Source organism: Bombina bombina, chromosome 4, assembly GCF_027579735.1.
Source record: "Bombina bombina isolate aBomBom1 chromosome 4, aBomBom1.pri, whole genome shotgun sequence".
NCBI lineage: Eukaryota > Metazoa > Chordata > Amphibia > Anura > Bombinatoridae > Bombina > Bombina bombina.
Genome location: NC_069502.1, coordinates 1,226,457,305 through 1,226,476,208, shown reverse-complemented (window position 1 = coordinate 1,226,476,208; position 18,904 = coordinate 1,226,457,305). Strand labels below are relative to the sequence as shown.

The following is an 18,904-nucleotide window of genomic DNA, read 5'->3' as shown; positions in this document are numbered from 1 at the left end:
ACATGATAGTTAGATATGTGCATTGTGGTGCCAGTGATTGGGTATTTGCATTGTGTGCCAATGGCTGGGCATAAGGGTTGGGTATGTGCATTGGGTGTCAATTGCTCAACATGATGTTTGGGCATGTGAATTTGGGGTACCAATAGTTAGGTATGTGCATTGGGGTGACAGTAGTTTGGTATGTGCATTGGGTGCCAATGGCTTGACGTGATGGTTAGTTATGTGCATTGGAGTTCCATTGGTTGGGTATGTGCATTGGATGACAATATTTGGATATGATAGTTATGTATGTGCATTGGGATGAGGGTGGTTGGGTATGTGCATTAAGCCGCAATGGCTGGACATGATATTTAGCTATATGCATTGTGGTGCAAGTTGTTGGGTATATGCATTGGGTGGCAATGGCTGGACATGATTGTTTGGTATGTGCATTGGTGTGACAGTGGTTGGGTATGTGCATTGGGTGCCAATGGCTGGACATGATGTTTAGTTATGTGCAGTGTGGTGCAAGTTGTTGGGTATATACATTGGGTGGCAATGGCTGGACGTGGTTAGTTATGTGCATTGGGGTGTCATTGGGTCACAATGGCTGGAGATATTGGTTAGGTATGTGCATTGGGGTGCCACTGGTTGGGTATGTGCGTTGGATGCCAATGGTTGGACATGATGGTTAGGTATGTGCATTGGTGTGGTGGTGGTTGGGTATGTGCATTGGATTAGTGTTGAGATGTGAGAGGTGGCAATGACCTATTTGTTTTTAAGGTAAGTACACTGGATGATTGTGACCAGTCTTAACATTAGCAGTGTGCTTGATCCATCAGTGAGCAGATCTTTTGCTGAGTACAGTATCTAGTGCTCATACAACTGGGTGCATGGGAAATAAAAGCCTAGATCCACTAGTGCAGACGAAGGTGATTTCTTTTATATAGGTTGTGAGAGTCCACGGTCCATTATTCTTTGGAATTACTCTTCTCTACCACTAAGAGGAGGCAAAGATTCCCAAACTTTAAGAGCTCTATAAAAACCCTCACACATATTATTATTATTATTATTATTATCGGTTATTTGTACAGCGCCAACAGATTCTCCAGCGCTATAAACAAATGCGGAGTACAACAAAACAATTATAGGGATCAAATGGGTAGAGGGCCCTGCCAAGAGTTGCACTGTTGTAGTCGGCTCTTAAGAAGGTGACCTACAAACAGCTGGACTTTTAGGCTTACATGCTAAGGGGGTTCAGGGGATAGCAATGGAGGAACTGGTATAAAGTAAGGTTAGCGTAGGTTGTATGCATCTCTGAACAGTAGAGTCTTTAGGAAGCGCTTGAAGCTTTCAAAACTAGGGGAGAGTCTTGTGGATGGGAGCCAGTCTAGAGAAGTCTTGTAAACAGGAGTGTGATGAGGTAACAAGAGAGGAGGAGAGTAGGAGGTCATGAGCAGAGCGAAGGGGACGGGAGCGAGAGTATCTGGAGACAAGGTCTGAGATATAGGGAGGAGCAGTGCAGTTAAGGGCTTTGTATGTCAGAGTGAGAATTTTGTGTTTGATCCTAGAGACAAGAGGAAGCCAGTGAAGGGATTGGCAGAGAGGTGCGGCAGATGAAGAGTGACGTGTAAGGAAGATGAGTCTGGCAGAGGCATTCATTATGGATTGTAAAGGAGCTAGGCAGCAGGTGGGGAGACCAGAGAGGACAGAGTTGCAGTAATCGATGCGGGAAAGAATGAGAGAGTGGATTAAAATCTTAGTTGTGTCTTGTTTAAGGAAGTTTCTAATTTTAGAGATGTTTTTAAGGTGGAAGCGGCAGGCTTTAGCCAAGGACTGAATATTAGGAATGAAAGAAAGATCTGAGTCAAATGTGACCCTGAGACATCTGGCATGCGGGGTAGGGGTAATGATGGAGTTGTCGACAGTTATAGAGAGATTGGGGGTGGAGATTTTGGAAGAAGGGGGGAAAATGAGGAGCTCAGTTTTGGAGAGATTTAGCTTGAGGTAGTGAGAGGACATCCAGGAAGAGATGTGAGAAAGACAGTTAGTGACACGGGTTAGCAAGGAAGGAGATAGGTCTGGTGCAGAGAAGTAGATTTGGGTGTCGTCGGCATACAAATGATATTGAAAACCGTGGGACTTTATTAGGGAACCTAGTGATGACGTGTAGATTGAGAAGAGAAGGGGACCGAGGACAGAGCCTTGCTGTACTCCGACAGAAAGTGGTGACGGGGCAAAGGAGGCCCCAGAGAAGGCTACACTAAAGGTACGGTTTGACAGGTAAGAAGAGAGCCACGCGAGGGCTGTGTCACAGATGCCGAAGGATTGGAGGGGTTGGAGCAAAAGAGGGTGGTCAACAGTGTCAAAGGCTGCGAACAGATCAAGGAGGATAAGTTGAGAGAAGTGGCCTTTTGATTTTGCTGTAAGTAGGTCGTTGGTAACCTTAACAATTGCCGTCTCTGTGGAGTGATGGGGACGAAATCCAGATTGCAGTGGGTCAAGAAGGGAGTTTAACTTAAGGAAATGGGATAGGCGTGCATATACTAGTTTTTCGAGAAGCTTTGGGGCAAGAGGCAGGCTTTAGCCAAGGACTGAATGTTAGGAGTGAAAGAAAGATCTGAGTCAAATGTGACCCTGAGACATCTGGCATGCGTGGTAGGGGTAATGATGGAGTTGTCGACAGTTATAGAGAGATTGGGGGTGGAGATTTTGGAAGAAGGGGGGAAAATGAGGAGCTCAGTTTTGGAGAGATTTAGCTTGAGGTAGTGAGAGGAGATCCAGGAAGAGATGTGAGAAAGACAGTTAGTGACACGGGTTATCAAGGAAGGAGATAGGTCTGGTGCAGAGAAGTAGATTTGGGTGTCATCGGCATACAAATGATATTGAAAACCGTGGGACTTTGTTAGGGAACCTAGTGATGACGTGTAGATTGAGAAGAGAAGGGGACCGAGGACAGAGCCTTGCTGTACTCCAACAGAAAGTAGTGACGGGGTAAAGGAGGCCCCAGAGAAGGCTACACTAAAGGTACGGTTTGACAGGTAGGAAGAGAGCCATGAGAGGGCTGTGTCACAGATGCCGAAGGATTGGAGGGTTTGGAGCAAAAGAGGGTGGTTAACAGTGTCAAAGGCTGCGGACAGATCAAGGAGGGTAAGTAGAGAGAAGTGGCCTTTTGATTTTGCTGTAAGTAGGTCGTTGGTAACCTTAACAATTGCTGTCTCTGTGGAGTGATGGGGACGAAATCCAGATTGCAGTGGGTCAAGAAGGGAGTTTAACGTAAGGAAATGGGATAGGCGTGCATATACTAGTTTTTCGAGAAGCTTTGAGGCAAGAGGGAGGAGGGAAATAGGGCGGTAGTTGGATGTGGAGGTAGGATCAAGGGAAGGTTTTTTGAGGATAGGTGTGACCAGTGCATGTTTCAGCGATGAGGGAAATATACCGGTGCTGAGGGAGAGGTTGAAAATGTGTGTTAGTATAGGGGTAAGGGTAGCCGAGAGGGAGGGGAGTAGCTGTGAGGGTATAGGGTCAAGGGGACAGGTAGTGAGGTGAGAGAGCAGTATAAGTGCCGAAACTTCTTCCTCATTAACAGGGGAGAATGAGCTAAGTTTAAGGTTATGTGGGGTGTGGTTGATTGAAAGCATTTCAGGGGGTGAGAGAATGTAACTATGTTGAGAGCTGATTTCATTTCTGATGGAGTCGATTTTGTTATTGAAGTGGCTGGCAAAGTCTTGAGCTGACAGAGAAGTTGTATTAGGAGGTGGGGGAGGGCGGAGGAGAGTATTGAAAGTGGAGAACAGACGTTTTGGGTTTGAAGAAAGATTAGAGTAGAGAAGTAATGTTGCTTATGGAGTATAATGGCAGAATAGTAGGAGTTCAAGATGAATTTGTAATGAAGAAAATCAGCTGCACATACCTTAGCCTTTACTTTGTCTTCTCTGGAAATGGTTGAAGAATGAAGATGTGCATTTGATTTGTCAGAGAGAGGGGTTTACAGTATATATTGAGGCCCGGTTTCCCCTTAAAGTAGAATGCTTGTCAGTGGACTGTATTTGGGGTATGGTTTGTGATTCTTTTTTTCCACCTCATGGGAAATTTTTTATAAACCTTCTATAATTGGTCTCAGGAACTTGTTCTTTGCCTCCCTTTATGGATCTACAATATTTACTGTTATTCCTTAACCTCTGCTGATATATTTCAGTACAGGTTCGGCTGTCTGCTGCTTGTTTGCTAGTGGACGAGTGTCTATTGATAAGTATCTTTTTATTAACATCTAGACACTCATACATCTATGTTTTTGGCTCTTTTTAGGTTCTTTATATTTTTGCTAATATATATGCTCCTGGGACAGATCCTGTTTACGATTCCCTTGCTGTTTTGCACATGTCTTTCCTTTTTGGCGCACTTAGTATTTTGTGCGTCAGTGTTGCACACTTCGGGTTTACGCTTGTTATCTGCCCGTCAGGTTTTGGCGTGTAAAATCCACTTTTTAGTTGTCAGTTTTTTCACACGTACTGAGGAGTGTTATTTGTCCTCGGATTTAATGTTAATTTCTCTTACATGGTGTATCCAGTCCACGGATTCATCCTTACTTTTGGGATATTCTCAATCCCTACAGGAAGTGGCAAAGAGAGCACACAGCAGAGCTGTCCATATAGCTCCCCTCAGGCTCCGCCCCCCCAGTCATTCTCTTTGCCGCTCTAACAAGTAGCATCTCCACGGGAGGGTAAAGAGTTTGTGGTGTTAGATTTGTAGTTTTTATTTCTTCAATCAAGAGTTTATTTTAAAATAGTGCCGGTTTGTACTATTTACTCTGAGGCAGAAAGTGATGAAGATTTCTGCTGAGAGGAAAAAGATTTTAGCATGCTGTAACTAAAATCCATTGCTGTTCCCACACAGGACTGTTGAGTACCGGAGAACTTCAGTTGGGGGGAACAGTTTGCAGGCTTAACTGCTTCAGGTATGCTCAGTCATTTTTTTCTAACAAGACCTGGTAATGCTAGAAGACTGACAGAAATCCCCATGGGGGAAGGTAAGCCATTTTCTGAGACTCAGTATAGAAGGATGGCTTCGGTTAAGGGCTTAAATACTGGTTGACACTGTTATGGGCTAAATCGATTACTTTATTAGTATAATCTCATATTTGTTCAAGTGTTTTAGACGTTTGGAACACTTTTTGGGGTTTTAATACGCCTGGCATATTGTAAGACACCTAATCTGTCTCAGGAAGGCCTCATAACTCCGGAATGAAGAGGGAGGGGGCCTCATTTTCGCGCCTCAGTTGCGCAGTTGTTTTACAAGACAGCTTCATGCAGCTTCACGTGTAGAGTCCAGAGATTGCAGGGAGGACTCCAGGGAGGCTTATTTTCGTCTACAAATAATCCCTAAGGCAGGTAAAGCCACAGCAGAGACTGTGGCACCGTGCTGTAGTGTTTTAAACCGGTAGCCTGCTTCATTTAGCACCGGTTTGGGCAATAAGGGGTTAATTGATTTGAACATTTGTGTGCAATCATTTCAAAGCATTGGGATCATGTGGTGAAAATTTCATCAAGATCGGATGTTTTTTGGTGATTTGGTAAAAAAAAGTGTGTGCTTTTTATTATTTAAAGGCACAGTAACGTTTTTTCAAAAAGTGTTTTTTACTGTATTGTAGTGCTGTCTAAGTCTGTCAAACATGTCTGAGCCTTCAGATAGACCCTGTTCTTTGTGTTTAAAAGCCATGGCGGTACCCCCATTGCATTTGTGTTTAAAGTGTGCTAAAGCATCTAAGCATTTTAAAGACCATGCAGTGACACTTAAAAATGTAGCCCAAGATGATTCTTTAACGGAAGGTAACGAGGATAGTCCTTCTTCCTCTCCCCATGTGTCGACACCAGTTACGCCCGCGCAAGCGATGCCTAGTACCTCTAGTGCATTGGCCCCTATTACTTTACAACAATTAGAAGCAGTTTTTCCAAGAAAGCGCGATAGCTCAGTTTTAAATACAGAGGATGAGCAATCAGAAGCTTTGGATAATTTATCTATAGTACCCTCACAACCCTCTGACGTGGCGGTGAGGGATGTACTGTCTGAGGGAGAAATTTCTGACACAGGAAAAGTTTCTCAGCGGGCAGAGTCAGATTCCTTAGCGTTTAAATTTAAGCTGGAACACCTCCGCGTCCTGCTTAAGGAGGTTTTAGCTACGCTGGATGATTGTGACCCCATGGTGGTCCCAGAAAAATTGTGTAAAATGGACAGGTTTTTAGAGGTCCCTGTATACACCGAGGCATTTCCGATCCCAAAGAGGGTGGCAGATATTGTGACTAGCGAGTGGGAGAGACCAGGGGTACCCTTTGTTCCCCCCCCCTATCTTTAAGAAAATGTTCCCCATAAACGACCCCAGGCGGGACGCGTGGCAGACGGTCCCTAAGGTAGAGGGAGCTGTTTCAACGCTTGCTAAGCGTACGACTATACCAATAGAGGACAGTTGTGCTTTCAAAGATCCTATGGATAAAAAATTGGAAGGTTTGCTGAAGAAAATGTTTGTTCAGCAAGGTTTCCTGCTCCAGCCAATTGCCTGTATTATTCCTGTAACTACTGCAGCGGCTTTTTGGTTTGAGGCGCTGGAGGAGTCGCTCCAGAGGGAGACTTCATATGACGAAGTCATGGATAGAATTCACGCTTTAAAGCTGGCTAATTCTTTTATTTATTTTTTAGTTAGTCGAGTATATTCCTGGTTGTACTTTTTATTAAGGATGGATTTTTGCTTAATAAATTCCCCACTAATAACAGCCTTGTGGGCTTCCCACGCTATGGTAGGTGTAGAACAAGTGTTTTGATTATGCCTAAAGTAGTCGGTTAGTGTTTGTGTAATCCTGTCAGGGACTTGGGTTTGTAACAGCCAGGTATTGTCTAGTCTCCAACAGAAATCTCTTATTGGGCTGTTTGGCCAATTGAATGTTATTGTAACCGCTGAGTGATCCGACCAGGGGGTAGGTAATAAGTCAGAGTCTTTTACTAAACTTAAACTAGTTTGATCTATACAGATGTAGTCCAGCCTAGAGTGAGATCTATTTGGTGATGAGAAAAAGGAGTATGACCTCTGTGCTGGGTGCTGGATTCTCCAGACATCCAGCATCGAGGATGACCTCAGACAGTGTGTTATGGTTCTGATAGTGCAATTGGATAAATAGCTTTTTGTTTGTGAACTATCAAGTTTAGGGTTTAAGGCCACGTTAAAATAACCTGCCAAGACTGTAGTTCCCTTTGAGACCTCTAGAAGTTTATTCGTAAGTTTTCTCTTGTTAAGTGTATCCAGTCCACGGATCATCCATTACTTGTGGGATATTCTCCTTCCCAACAGGAAGTTGCAAGAGGATCACCCACAGCAGAGATGCTATATAGCTCCTCCCCTAACTGTCATATCCAGTCATTCTCTTGCAAGCCTCAACAAAGATGGAGGTCGTAAGAGGAGTGTGGTGTTTTATACTTAGTTTATTCTTCAATCAAAAGTTTGTTATTTTTAAATGGTGCCGGAGTGTACTGTTTATCTCAGGCAGTATTTAGAAGAAGAATCTGCCTGTGTTTTCTATGATCTTAGCAGAAGTAACTAAGATCTATGGCTGTTCTCACATATTCTGAGGAGTGAGGTAACTTCAGAGAGGGAATGGCGTGCAGGTTTTCCTGCAATAAGGTATGTGCAGTTAATATTTTTCTAGGGATGGAATTTGCTAGAAAATGCTGCTGATACTGAACTAATGTAAGTAAAGCCTTAAATGCAGTGAGAGCTACTGGTATCAGACTTATTAATAGAGATGCATACTCTTATAAAAATGTAATATAAAACGTTTGCTGGCATGTTTAATCGTATTTATATGTATTTGGTGATAAAACTTATTGGGGCCTAGTTTTTTTCCACATGGCTGGCTTGAATTCTGCTTAGAGACAGTTTCCTTAGGCTTTCCACTGTTGTAATATGAGTGGGAGTGGTTACAGACACAGACATCCAGCTTCTTCCTGCATGATCCAGGATATCTCTGGAGGGCTCAAAAGGCTTCAAAGTCGTTTTTGAGGGAGGTAACAAGCCACAGTAGAGCTGTGGCAGTTGTTGTGACTGTTTTTAAAAAAAAAACAAAAAACGTTTTTGTCAGTTATTATTCTGTGTTTGGTATTAAGGGGTTAATCATCCATTTGCAAGTGGGTGCAATGCTCTGCTAACTTGTTACATACACTGTAAAAAATTTGTTAGTGTAACTGCCTTTTTTCACTGTTATTTCAAATTTTGACAAAATTTGTGTTTCTTAAAGGTGCAGTAACGTTTTTTATATTGCTTGTAAACTTGTTTAAAGTGTTTTCCAAGCTTGCTAGTCTGTTTAAACATGTCTGACACAGAGGAAACAACTTGTTATTATGTTTGAAAGCCATGGTGGAGCCCCATAGGAGAATGTGTACTAAATGTATTGATTTCACCTTAAACAGTAAAGATCAGTCTTTAACTATAAAAGAAATATCACCAGAAGATTCTGACGAGGGGGAAGTTATGCCGACTAACTCTCCCCACGTGTCAGACCCTTCGCCTCCCGCTCAGGGGATGCACGCTAATATGGCGACAATTGCATCAGGGACGCCCATAGCGATTACCTTGCAGGACATGGCTGCAATCATGAATAATACCCTGTCAGAGGTATTATCCAGGTTGCCTGAATTAAGAGGCAAGCGCGATTGCTCTGGGGTTAGGAGAAATACAGAGCGCGCAGATGCTGTAAGGGCCATGTCTGATACTGCATCACAATATGCAGATCATGAGGACGGAGAGCTTCAGTCTGTGGGTGACGTCTCTGATTCGGGGAAACCTGATTCAGAGATTTCTAATTTTAAATTTAAGCTTGAGAACCTCCGTGTATTGCTTGGGGAGGTATTAGCTGCTCTGAATGACTGTAACACAGTTGCAGTACCAGAGAAATTGTGTAGGCTGGATAAATACTATGCGGTGCCGGTGTGTACTGATGTTTTTCCTATACCTAAAAGGCTTACAGAAATTATTAGCAAGGAGTGGGATAGACCGGGTGTGCCTTTTTCCCCACCTCCTATATTTAGAAAAATGTTTCCAATAGACGCCACTACACGGGACTTATGGCAGACGGTCCCTAAGGTGGAGGGAGCAGTTTCTACTTTAGCAAAGCGTACCACTATCCCGGTTGAGGACAATTGTGCTTTTTCAGATCCAATGGATAAAAAATTTCAAGGCAGGTGCAGCATCAACTTCCTCCGCTTCAAAGCAAGAGGGAACTTTTGCTCAATCTAAGCAGACCTGGAAACCAAACCAGTCCTGGCACAAAGGCAAGCAGGCCAGAAAGCCTGCTGCTGCCTCTAAGACAGCATGAAGGAACGGCCCCCTATCCGGCGACGGATCTAGTAGGGGGCAGACTTTCTCTCTTCGCCCAGGCATGGGCAAGAGATGTTCAGGATCCCTGGGCGTTGGAGATCATATCTCAGGGATATCTTCTGGACTTCAAAGCTTCCCCTCCACAAGGGAGATTTCATCTTTCAAGGCTATCTGTAAATCAGATAAAGAAAGAGGCATTCCTACGCTGTGTGCAAGACCTCCTAATTATGGGAGTGATCCATCCAGTTCCGCGGACGGAACAAGGACAGGGTTTTTATTCTAATCTGTTTGTGGTTCCCAAAAAAGAGGGAACCTTCAGACCAATTTTGGATCTAAAGATCTTAAACAAATTCCTCAGAGTTCCATCTTTCAAAATGGAAACTATTCAGACCATCCTACCCATGATCCAAGAGGGTCAGTACATGACCACAGTGGACCTAAAGGATGCCTACCTTCACATACCGATTCACAAAGACCATCATCGGTTTCTAAGGTTTGCCTTTCTAGACAGGCATTACCAATTTGTAGCTCTTCCCTTCAGGTTGGCTACAGCCCCAAGAATCTTTACAAAGGTTCTGGGCTCACTTCTGGCGGTTCTAAGACCGCGAGGCATAGCGGTAGCTCCGTATCTAGACGACATCCTGATACAGGCGTCAAACTTTCAAGTTGCCAAGTCTCATACAGAGATAGTTCTGGCATTTCTGAGGTCGCACGGGTGGAAAGTGAACGAGGAAAAGAGTTCTCTATCCCCACTCACAAGAGTCTCCTTCTTAGGGACTCTTATAGATTCTTTAGAAATGAAAATTTACCTGACGGAGTCTAGGTTATCAAAACTTCTAAATGCTTGCCGTGTTCTTCACTCCATTCCGCGCCCTTCGGTGGCTCAGTGTATGGAGGTAATCGGCTTAATGGTAGCGGCAATGGACATAGTGCCATTTGCGCGCCTACATCTCAGACCGCTGCAATTATGCATGCTGAGTCAGTGGAATGGGGATTACACAGATTTGTCCCCTCTGCTAAATCTGGATCAAGAGACCAGAGATTCTCTTCTCTGGTGGTTGTCTCGGGTCCACCTGTCCAAGGGTATGACCTTTCGCAGGCCAGATTGGACAATTGTAACAACAGATGCCAGCCTTCTAGGTTGGGGTGCAGTCTGGAACTCCCTGAAGGCACAGGGATCGTGGACTCAGGAGGAGAAACTCCTTCCAATAAATATTCTGGAGTTAAGAGCGATATTCAATGCTCTTCTGGCTTGGCCTCTGTTAGCAACACTGAGGTTCATCAGATTTCAGTCGGACAACATCACGACTGTGGCTTACATCAACCATCAAGGGGGAACCAGGAGTTCCCTAGCGATGTTAGAAGTCTCAAAAATAATTCGCTGGGCAGAGTCCCACTCTTGCCACCTGTCAGCAATCCATATCCCAGGCGTGGAGAACTGGGAGGCTGATTTTCTAAGTCGTCAGACTTTCCATCCGGGGGAGTGGGAACTCCATCCGGAGGTGTTTGCTCAATTGATTCATCGTTGGGGCAAACCAGAGTTGGATCTCATGGCGTCTCGCCAGAACGTCAAGCTCCCTTGTTACGGATCCAGGTCCAGGGACCCAGAAGCGACGCTGATAGATGATCTAGCAGCGCCTTGGTTCTTCAACCTGGCTTATGTGTTTCCACCGTTTCCTCTGCTCCCTCGACTGATTGCCAAAATCAAACAGGAGAGAGCATCGGTGATTCTGATAGCACCTGCGTGGCCACGCAGGACTTGGTATGCAGACCTAGTGGACATGTCATCCTTTCCACCATGGACTCTGCCTCTAAGACAGGACCTTCTGATACAAGGTCCTTTCAATCATCCAAATCTAATTTCTCTGAGACTGACTGCATGGAGATTGAACGCTTGATTCTATCAAAGCGTGGCTTCTCCGAGTCAGTCTTTGATACCTTAATACAGACACGAAAGCCTGTTACCAGGAAAATCTACCACAAGATATGGAGTAAATATCCTTATTGGTGTGAATCCAAGAATTACTCATGGAGTAAGGTTAGGATTCCTAGAATATTGTCTTTTCTCCAAGAGGGCTTGGACAAAGGATTATCAGCTAGTTCCTTAAAGGGACAGATTTCTGCTCTGTCTATTCTTTTGCACAAGCGTCTGGCAGAGGTTCCAGACGTTCAGGCATTTTGCCAGGCTTTGGTTAGAATTAAGCCTGTGTTTAAACCTGTTGCTCCTCCGTGGAGCTTAAACTTGGTTCTTAAAGTTCTTCAAGGAGTTCCATTTGAACCCCTTCATTCTATTGATATTAAACTTTTATCTTGGAAAGTTCTGTTTTTGATGGCTATTTCCTCGGCTCGAAGAGTCTCTGAGCTATCTGCCTTACAATGTGATTCTCCTTATCTGATTTTTCATGCAGATAAGGTAGTTCTGCGTACCAAACCTGGGTTTTTACCTAAGGTGGTTTCTAACAAGAATATCAATCAAGAGATCATTGTGTCCTAATCCTTCTTCAAAGAAGGAACGTCTTTTACATAATCTGGACGTAGTCCGTGCCTTGAAGTTTTACTTACAAGCTACTAAAGATTTTCGTCAAACATCTACCCTGTTTGTCGTTTACTCTGGAAAGAGGAGAGGTCAAAAAGCTTTGGCAACCTCTCTTTCCTTTTGGCTTTGGAGCATAATACACCTAGCCTATGAGACTGCTGGACAGCAGCCCCCTGAAAGGATTACAGCTCATTCCACTAGAGCTGTGGCTTCCACCTGGGCCTTTAAAAATGAGGCCTCTGTTGAACAGATTTGCAAGGCCGCGACTTGGTCTTCGCTTCACACTTTTTCCAAATTTTACAAATTTGATACTTTTGCTTCTTCGGAGGCTGTTTTTGGGAGAAAGGTTCTTCAGGCAGTGGTTCCTTCCGCTTAATCCTGCCTTGTCCCTCCCATCATCCGTGTACTTTAGCTTTGGTATTGGTATCCCACAAGTAATGGATAATCCGTGGACTGGATACACTTAACAAGAGAAAACAATTTATGCTTACCTGATAAATTTGTTTCTCTTGTAGTGTATCCAGTCCACGGCCCGCCCTGTCCTTTTAAGGCAGGTCTAAATTTGAATTAAACTACAGTCACCACTGCACCCTATGGTTTCTCCTTTCTCTGTTTGTTTTCGGTCGAATGACTGGATGTGACAGTTAGGGGAGGAGCTATATAGCAGCTCTGCTGTGGGTGATCCTCTTGCAACTTCCTGTTGGGAAGGAGAATATCCCACAAGTAATGGATGATCCGTGGACTGGATACACTACAAGAGAAATAAATTTATCAGGTAAGCTTAAATTTTTTTTTTTAAATTTGGCTTGTCCCCTATTTGGTGCATATGCGTTCGCCAGCGTGATTGGCCTATTATATAGGTCACCTACCAAGATTAGATATCGCCCTTCAGTATCAGTGTACGTGCTGACATTCTGTAAATGGATGTTTTTGTGGAGTAATATGCCCACCCCATTCTTCTTTTTATGTGAGTGTGAACTGAAATGGCCTGTTGGGTATTGTTTTGAGGAGAACTTTGGTAGATTATTGGACTTAAAATGTGTTTCCTGCACAAATATAATTTCACTCTTTTGGTTGGCAAACCAGTTCAGAGCTACTGATCTTTTCAGTGGCGAATTCAGCCCCTTGGTGTTTTGTGTTAAAAGGTTAATATATCTAGTGTCCATCTTTGTAACCATTAAAAAATTGCAATTGTTTCCTAGCTACTTCCTTGGTGTGTATAGCTCTAAAGGGGAACCCATTAGACTGTACCTGTGATATATGATATAGCTCCAGATAGACTTGAATACCTTCAGTGAGATTAACAAGTAAAATCTTCAAAAAGATAACTAAAACAGTAACAAACATATATACATTGAAGTAAACATAACTATTGCATAAAGACATATACAATACAAATGATCAAAGGGGATACTATCCCGTTCGTTTACAGCCACGAACAAGAGAGTATCAGCACTTCCTAAAAAGAAATATATTCGGTGCATACTTAACTTTTAACAACTCTAAACAGTGAAAAGCATTTATCTAGAACGAGGGGATGGAAAGGCCTAGCGGATTACGGGCCTTCATTTACAGTCAGTTGTGGAGTAAAGGAATTTTCATACTCACTTTTGTCTGTGTCCATATAAACGGGTACCTTGTGTGTGAGTTAAATTTTCAGTAAGTGGCATCTGTCAAAAGTATAGTCACTGGAGGATTGAGCAATCAGCCCTTACGATTCTTTCTGATTCACGTCAAGTGAGAGTCTTCATCCGTAGCGTTGAGAGCTGGTTGTTGTCTTTTCCTATTGACTCTAATCCAAGGGTTTCTTTGAGGTTTTGGCTCAGCAGAGTGGTGTGGGAACTCTTTTGCAGAGTTGCCATCTAGCCTAGGCAGTGTGGGTTCTGGTATGTTCAGTTGTTTGCAAAACTCTGTCAGGTCCTCTGGTGATCTGTATGTGGCTATGGATGAACCGTGGACCACCTTGATGCAGAAAGGGAAGCCCCACCTATACGGTATTTTCAGGTCTTGTAGGTGTAGTTAGGTATCTGGCTTCCCTCCTTCTGTTCAGTGTGATGGCGCTCAGATCAGCGTATATTTGTATATTATCTCCGTTATGGGAAATTTGACGCATCTTCCTTAAAGCCTCCATTACTTTTTCTTTGTCATTAAATGACTGAAATTTGAGTATAATGTCTCTGGGGGGGCTTTCCTTCAGGTGGTTTCGGCCTGAGAGCCCGGTGTGCTCTTTCTATTTGCATGTTGGAAGGTTCTGGTGTCTGTAATATTAGCTGAAATAAGCTTTGTAGATATTGCGGAATTTGCTGTGCTGTAATTTTTTCAGTGACCCCACGCACTCTGATATTGCTACGACGCCCTCTATTATCTAAATCTTCTCGTTGTAGTTGCATCTGCTGTATGATCGTATCTTGTGCTTCTAGGGTTCTGCTTTGCAGGTCTGTGTCTTTCTGAACTTGTTCCAAGTCATCTTCTAGATGTACCACTCTCTCTCCCAGCTCAGATACATCTTTCTTGACCTCTTTGAGGCCGTCTTTGATCATTTTCCCTACTTGTGCTATGAGGGAGGCAAAGTCTGCCTTTGTCGGTAGGTGGTCTATGTCCACTCTCGTTAGGGGTTCTTTAGAGCATGATCCTGCATCAGAGGACTCCACGTCTGATTGTGCATTATTTGGATCTTGGGAAGAATTGGCTGTGTCTTCCGTTGTATCAAGCACTTTGAAAAAATTATTCAGCTTGGCAGCTGCAGGGGTTTGAGGTTTGCCAGCCTTGTCTTGCTTAGAAAGTCTCTTTGACGCCATTTTACTGGCGCTGCAGGGTATATTTTATCAGTATGATGCAAATGCTGTTATATCCGGCAGAACCTATGTCTCCCCTATGATTCCTGCAGGCTCAATGAGATAGTGACCTGAGCAATATCGACTAGGTATATTTGTTTTAACAAGTATAGCTTTTATTCTGTTTGTTATAGCTACTTATAGGGCTTAGTGACATGGAGTGCTCTGATGTGCAGTGCGGAGCTTATTTATGCTCTCTTGTTTACTTTATAATTTCCTCCTTGTTGTTCCCGCATTGGGCATCCACTTTAACTCTTGGCGCTTTACAAGTTATCTTTAATGCGCTGTAAATACTTTACATCTTTGAGTGGCTGATCGTACAAGAGTTTTGGCATATGTATCAGGCCTTTCTTAGGAGTTAATACTTATACTACGCCCCATTAGTTTCGCGGGGTGCTACTCTCCCTCTCTCACAGTTGTGCTTAATTACACGGGAGCAGTTTGCTGTGTTGAAAGAGTAGGTCTGTGGCAAGGCGTTTATGTAAAGGGTATGGGAATTTTGCATACTACTTGCCTCTATTTGTAGCCAGTTTCCATTCCGTCTCTACGCTGGAATATGCGCCACAGCTTGAGGCCTAATGGTCTCCGCTCACATGTTTGCCGAGGTCCGGTTCTCTGCAGCGCACATTCTTAGGAGCTATGTCTGCTTGTGCACTAGGCTTCACACTTTTAGATGCGGCTCTGGTGTGTGGAATTGCACTCTGTTGCTGCTTATTACATGCTTTGGAAGTGTCTGTTGGCCCGGAGCTTCCTCAATGTGCAGCCATGTCCGGCGGTGGCTGGCTCCGCTCCCCTCCTTTTGGACTTTTGTTTTTATATTTTTCGCTCAGCTTTATCTGTAGCTGACATTACTGTTCTTTCAACCTTCGTTGAACAGTTAGCATAAGCAGTTTCAGATTCTCAAGTATATAACTCTGTTTATTTACTTCAGATGTATTCATTTAATTATGTTTTCTATATTATTATGGTTTCAAATATATTTTATTATCTCTATCTTGTTAGGATAATAATTTGTTTGATTTCTGTTACCTCCACTATTTCTGGAGGTTTAGAGTTTTTCTGCCCTACTTTTAGTCCGGTGATGTAGATCAGTTGGTGAATGTCCTGACTACAAACGCTTGTTCTAGATCTAAGGGTCATAGATTTATATCCCGGCAGGGTTAATACAGCCCTTCGGCCTTTTGAGGTCAATTTATTGTGTACCATTTATTTGGGTAATGATAGCATCTGTTTTTTTCAGCTGCTAATTTGGTTAACTCTGAGTGTAAGCACTGAAAAAGCGTTTTTTGTTTTTTTTTATCCTTCTGGGAGAAAAACGCTATATAATTACTATTGACTGCTTGAAAGTGCGGTTCTCAAACCAGTCCTTCTGGTGGGGGGCAGAATAAATTGTTTTTGGATGAATTCAGTCCAAAATCTATATTATTCTTAGGGTTTGAATAGATTTTTAGAATGAGACCTTCTATGGGAAGATTCTTTCTTTCTCAGTACACTTTGTGAAAAAAAATTTCAGGAGTGATTTTAACTTTCAAGTTGGCGATTATAAGGACTATTATGCCTTTGTTGTTCAGCAAAGTCATTTCATGTCCACTCCATTTTATATGTTTATCCTCCATATTTTATTTCATTCAGACCACTTGTGGTTTCTGAGATTCTCTATTTAGATTAGCCTTACCAATGTGTTGCTTTTTCCATTTTGTTTAGCGACAGCTTTATGAATCTTTTCAAAGGTTCTGGGTGCGCTTCTTTCTGTATTCAGACAGTAGGGTATTGTGGTGCTTCCTTATTTGGATGGTATCTTGGCATTATCTTAATCTTTATCTTTTATTGGAATCTCTCATGAATCAGCTAGTTTTGTTTCTTCAAGACATGGTTAGAGGATTTAATTTACCTAAGAGTTTTGTGATTCCTCAGACAAGGGTCACCTCTCTTTGGGTTTTTGATGGATTCTTTGTTCATGTCTTTATCGGACAAAAGTCAATTGTAATTGGCGTTAGCCTGTCTAAACTACAGTCTAGAACATTCCTTTCAGTGGCTATGTGCATGGAAGTTTTAGGTCTCATAACTGCAGCATCGGGCGTGGTTCCTTTTGCTCATTTTTTAATCTGAGACCTCTTTTGCTTTGCATACTGAATCAATGGTGTAGGGATTGTTTTCAGATATCACAGTTGATATTCTAAAATCCTAAACACTCAACTCTCTCTGATTTGGTGTTTAGTTTAACATCATTTTATTCAGGGGGCCTCCTTTTGTTTGTCCTTCCTGGACTGTATTCTTAAAGGATGCAAGGCTTACAGGTTGGGGAGCTGTCTGATGGTCTCTGACAGCACAAGGGGTTTGGAAACTTCAAAAAGCGAGGTTTCCAATCGATATTTTAGAACTCCGTGCTATTTTCAGAGCTCTTTCAGGCTTGGCCTCTTTTAGGAGAGAACTTTTCATTTTTGCTTTCAGACAGACAATATCACTACTGTGGCATATGTCAATCATCAAATAGGGACTCACAGTTCCTTAGCAATTAAGAAGTATCTTGAATACTCAGATGGAATTCATCTCCTGTCTAATTTCTACGATTTTTATCTCAGGGTTAGACGTTCGGGAGGTGGATTATCTCAGCCGTCAGTCTTTACATCCAGTAGAGAGATGCATGATTAAGGGGATGGCTCCCAAAACATCACATATATTTGTACCTGAGACAAGAATAAACTTCTAAGATTTCTTCTCAGTTTTGGTGCTGTGGATTTTTATACTTTGATATTTGAGAGGAAAAGCAGTGTCCTCTGTTCCACTGGCAACAAATATCACATGAAGAAGGTGCTGTTTGTGAATTGGTTGGTACATCCGGGAGAATGGTATCTCTATACAGATGTGTTTTCTCAATTTCCCAGGTACCTTTTCAGGTCCAGGGATCCGTAGGGCGGAAATGGTGGTTGCATTGCAGTATCTTGATTTTGCAACCTGACTACATCTTTCCGCTTCTGTTTTTTTCTTCCAAGGGTGATTTCTTTTTTATGACACAATGAGTCCACGGATCATCTTAATTACTAATGGGATATTCACCTCCTGGTCAGCAGGAGGCGGCAAAGAGCACCACAGCAAAGCTGTTAAATAGCTCCTCCCTTCCCTCCCACCCCAGTCATTCTCTTTGCCTACGTTATGAGCAAGGAGGTGGTAAATTAGGTGTTAGAAAAGATTCTTCAATCAAGAGTTTATTATTTTTAAAAGTAGTACAAGATTGTGCTGCTTTGTTCTAGGGTGTAGCCATAGTCCATAGCAGTCTCTTCAGTAGAGCAGCGGTGGCTTTAGAGCAATGGGAACTTGTGGGACATAATTCTCACTGCGCCTCCCATACATTTATGCTGTCCTAATCCTGATGGCCTAAGTAAGATTACTCAGGCTTTATTCTTTTTCCACAGGGCTATGTGAGGGAGAGGACCTCTCAAACCTGCTGAGCTGCCCTGCTGTCAGGCAGATTTTAAAGGTAAGTGCTGACTTTTTATTCTGGGTCTGGGAAGATCTCAGTAGAAGTGGAGCACTTATTGATCTGGGACTTATCTCCTATATACAAAAGGAGGGTGTTCAGTGACAGCACGTTATAAGCAGGCACTGGGGCTGAAGAGAAATTAGGTGGTTTATATATCTGGGGGCCTTGTTTTCACTAGGGCTGAGGGAAGATTAGACTCAGTGGGAAGTGATATGTTTGTTACATTTAGAGGCTAAGCTGCTGTCCAGCAAGCGGTAGCACAATTTGCCCCCAGGCTTCACATATAGTTCAGTTTGCTCCCAGTGGCTTATTTGTTTTAACAATCATAATGGCGACCGGGAGATTTAATGTTGTAACGCCCACGATGGGCGGGGCTACGTGTGGCTCCAATTTCGGCTGCGCACTTTCTTCTCCACTTCCGAGTTCGGCAAAGGAAGTAGGAGTTTCTGTTTAACACTGTACTTAGTGTTTTCCCATATCAGTGGGGCGGGACAATGTTACAGTTACGTTCCGGACCTTTTATGCCTAAAAATGTAGACAGTTCGTTTTTTTAGGGGCTTCGTTTTAAAAAATAAAGTTTTTGGGCAGATGGGTACCTCAGCAGGGTATGCTGAGGTGTTGACAGGTTGTGCAGTAACTGCGTGCTAAGTTAACTTCCTTCTGCACATAAAAATAAAAAATTGATGGGGCGTGTCCGGGCTATGGTCCAAGAT

General features: G+C 43.1%; 1 protein-coding gene across 2 annotated transcripts in view; it reads left to right on the top strand.

The window, feature by feature from the left end:
* The window catches only part of TJAP1 (tight junction associated protein 1), a 447,483-nt gene that overhangs the window by 292,908 nt on the left and 135,671 nt on the right, over nucleotides 1-18,904 (top strand). The window lies entirely within an intron of this gene.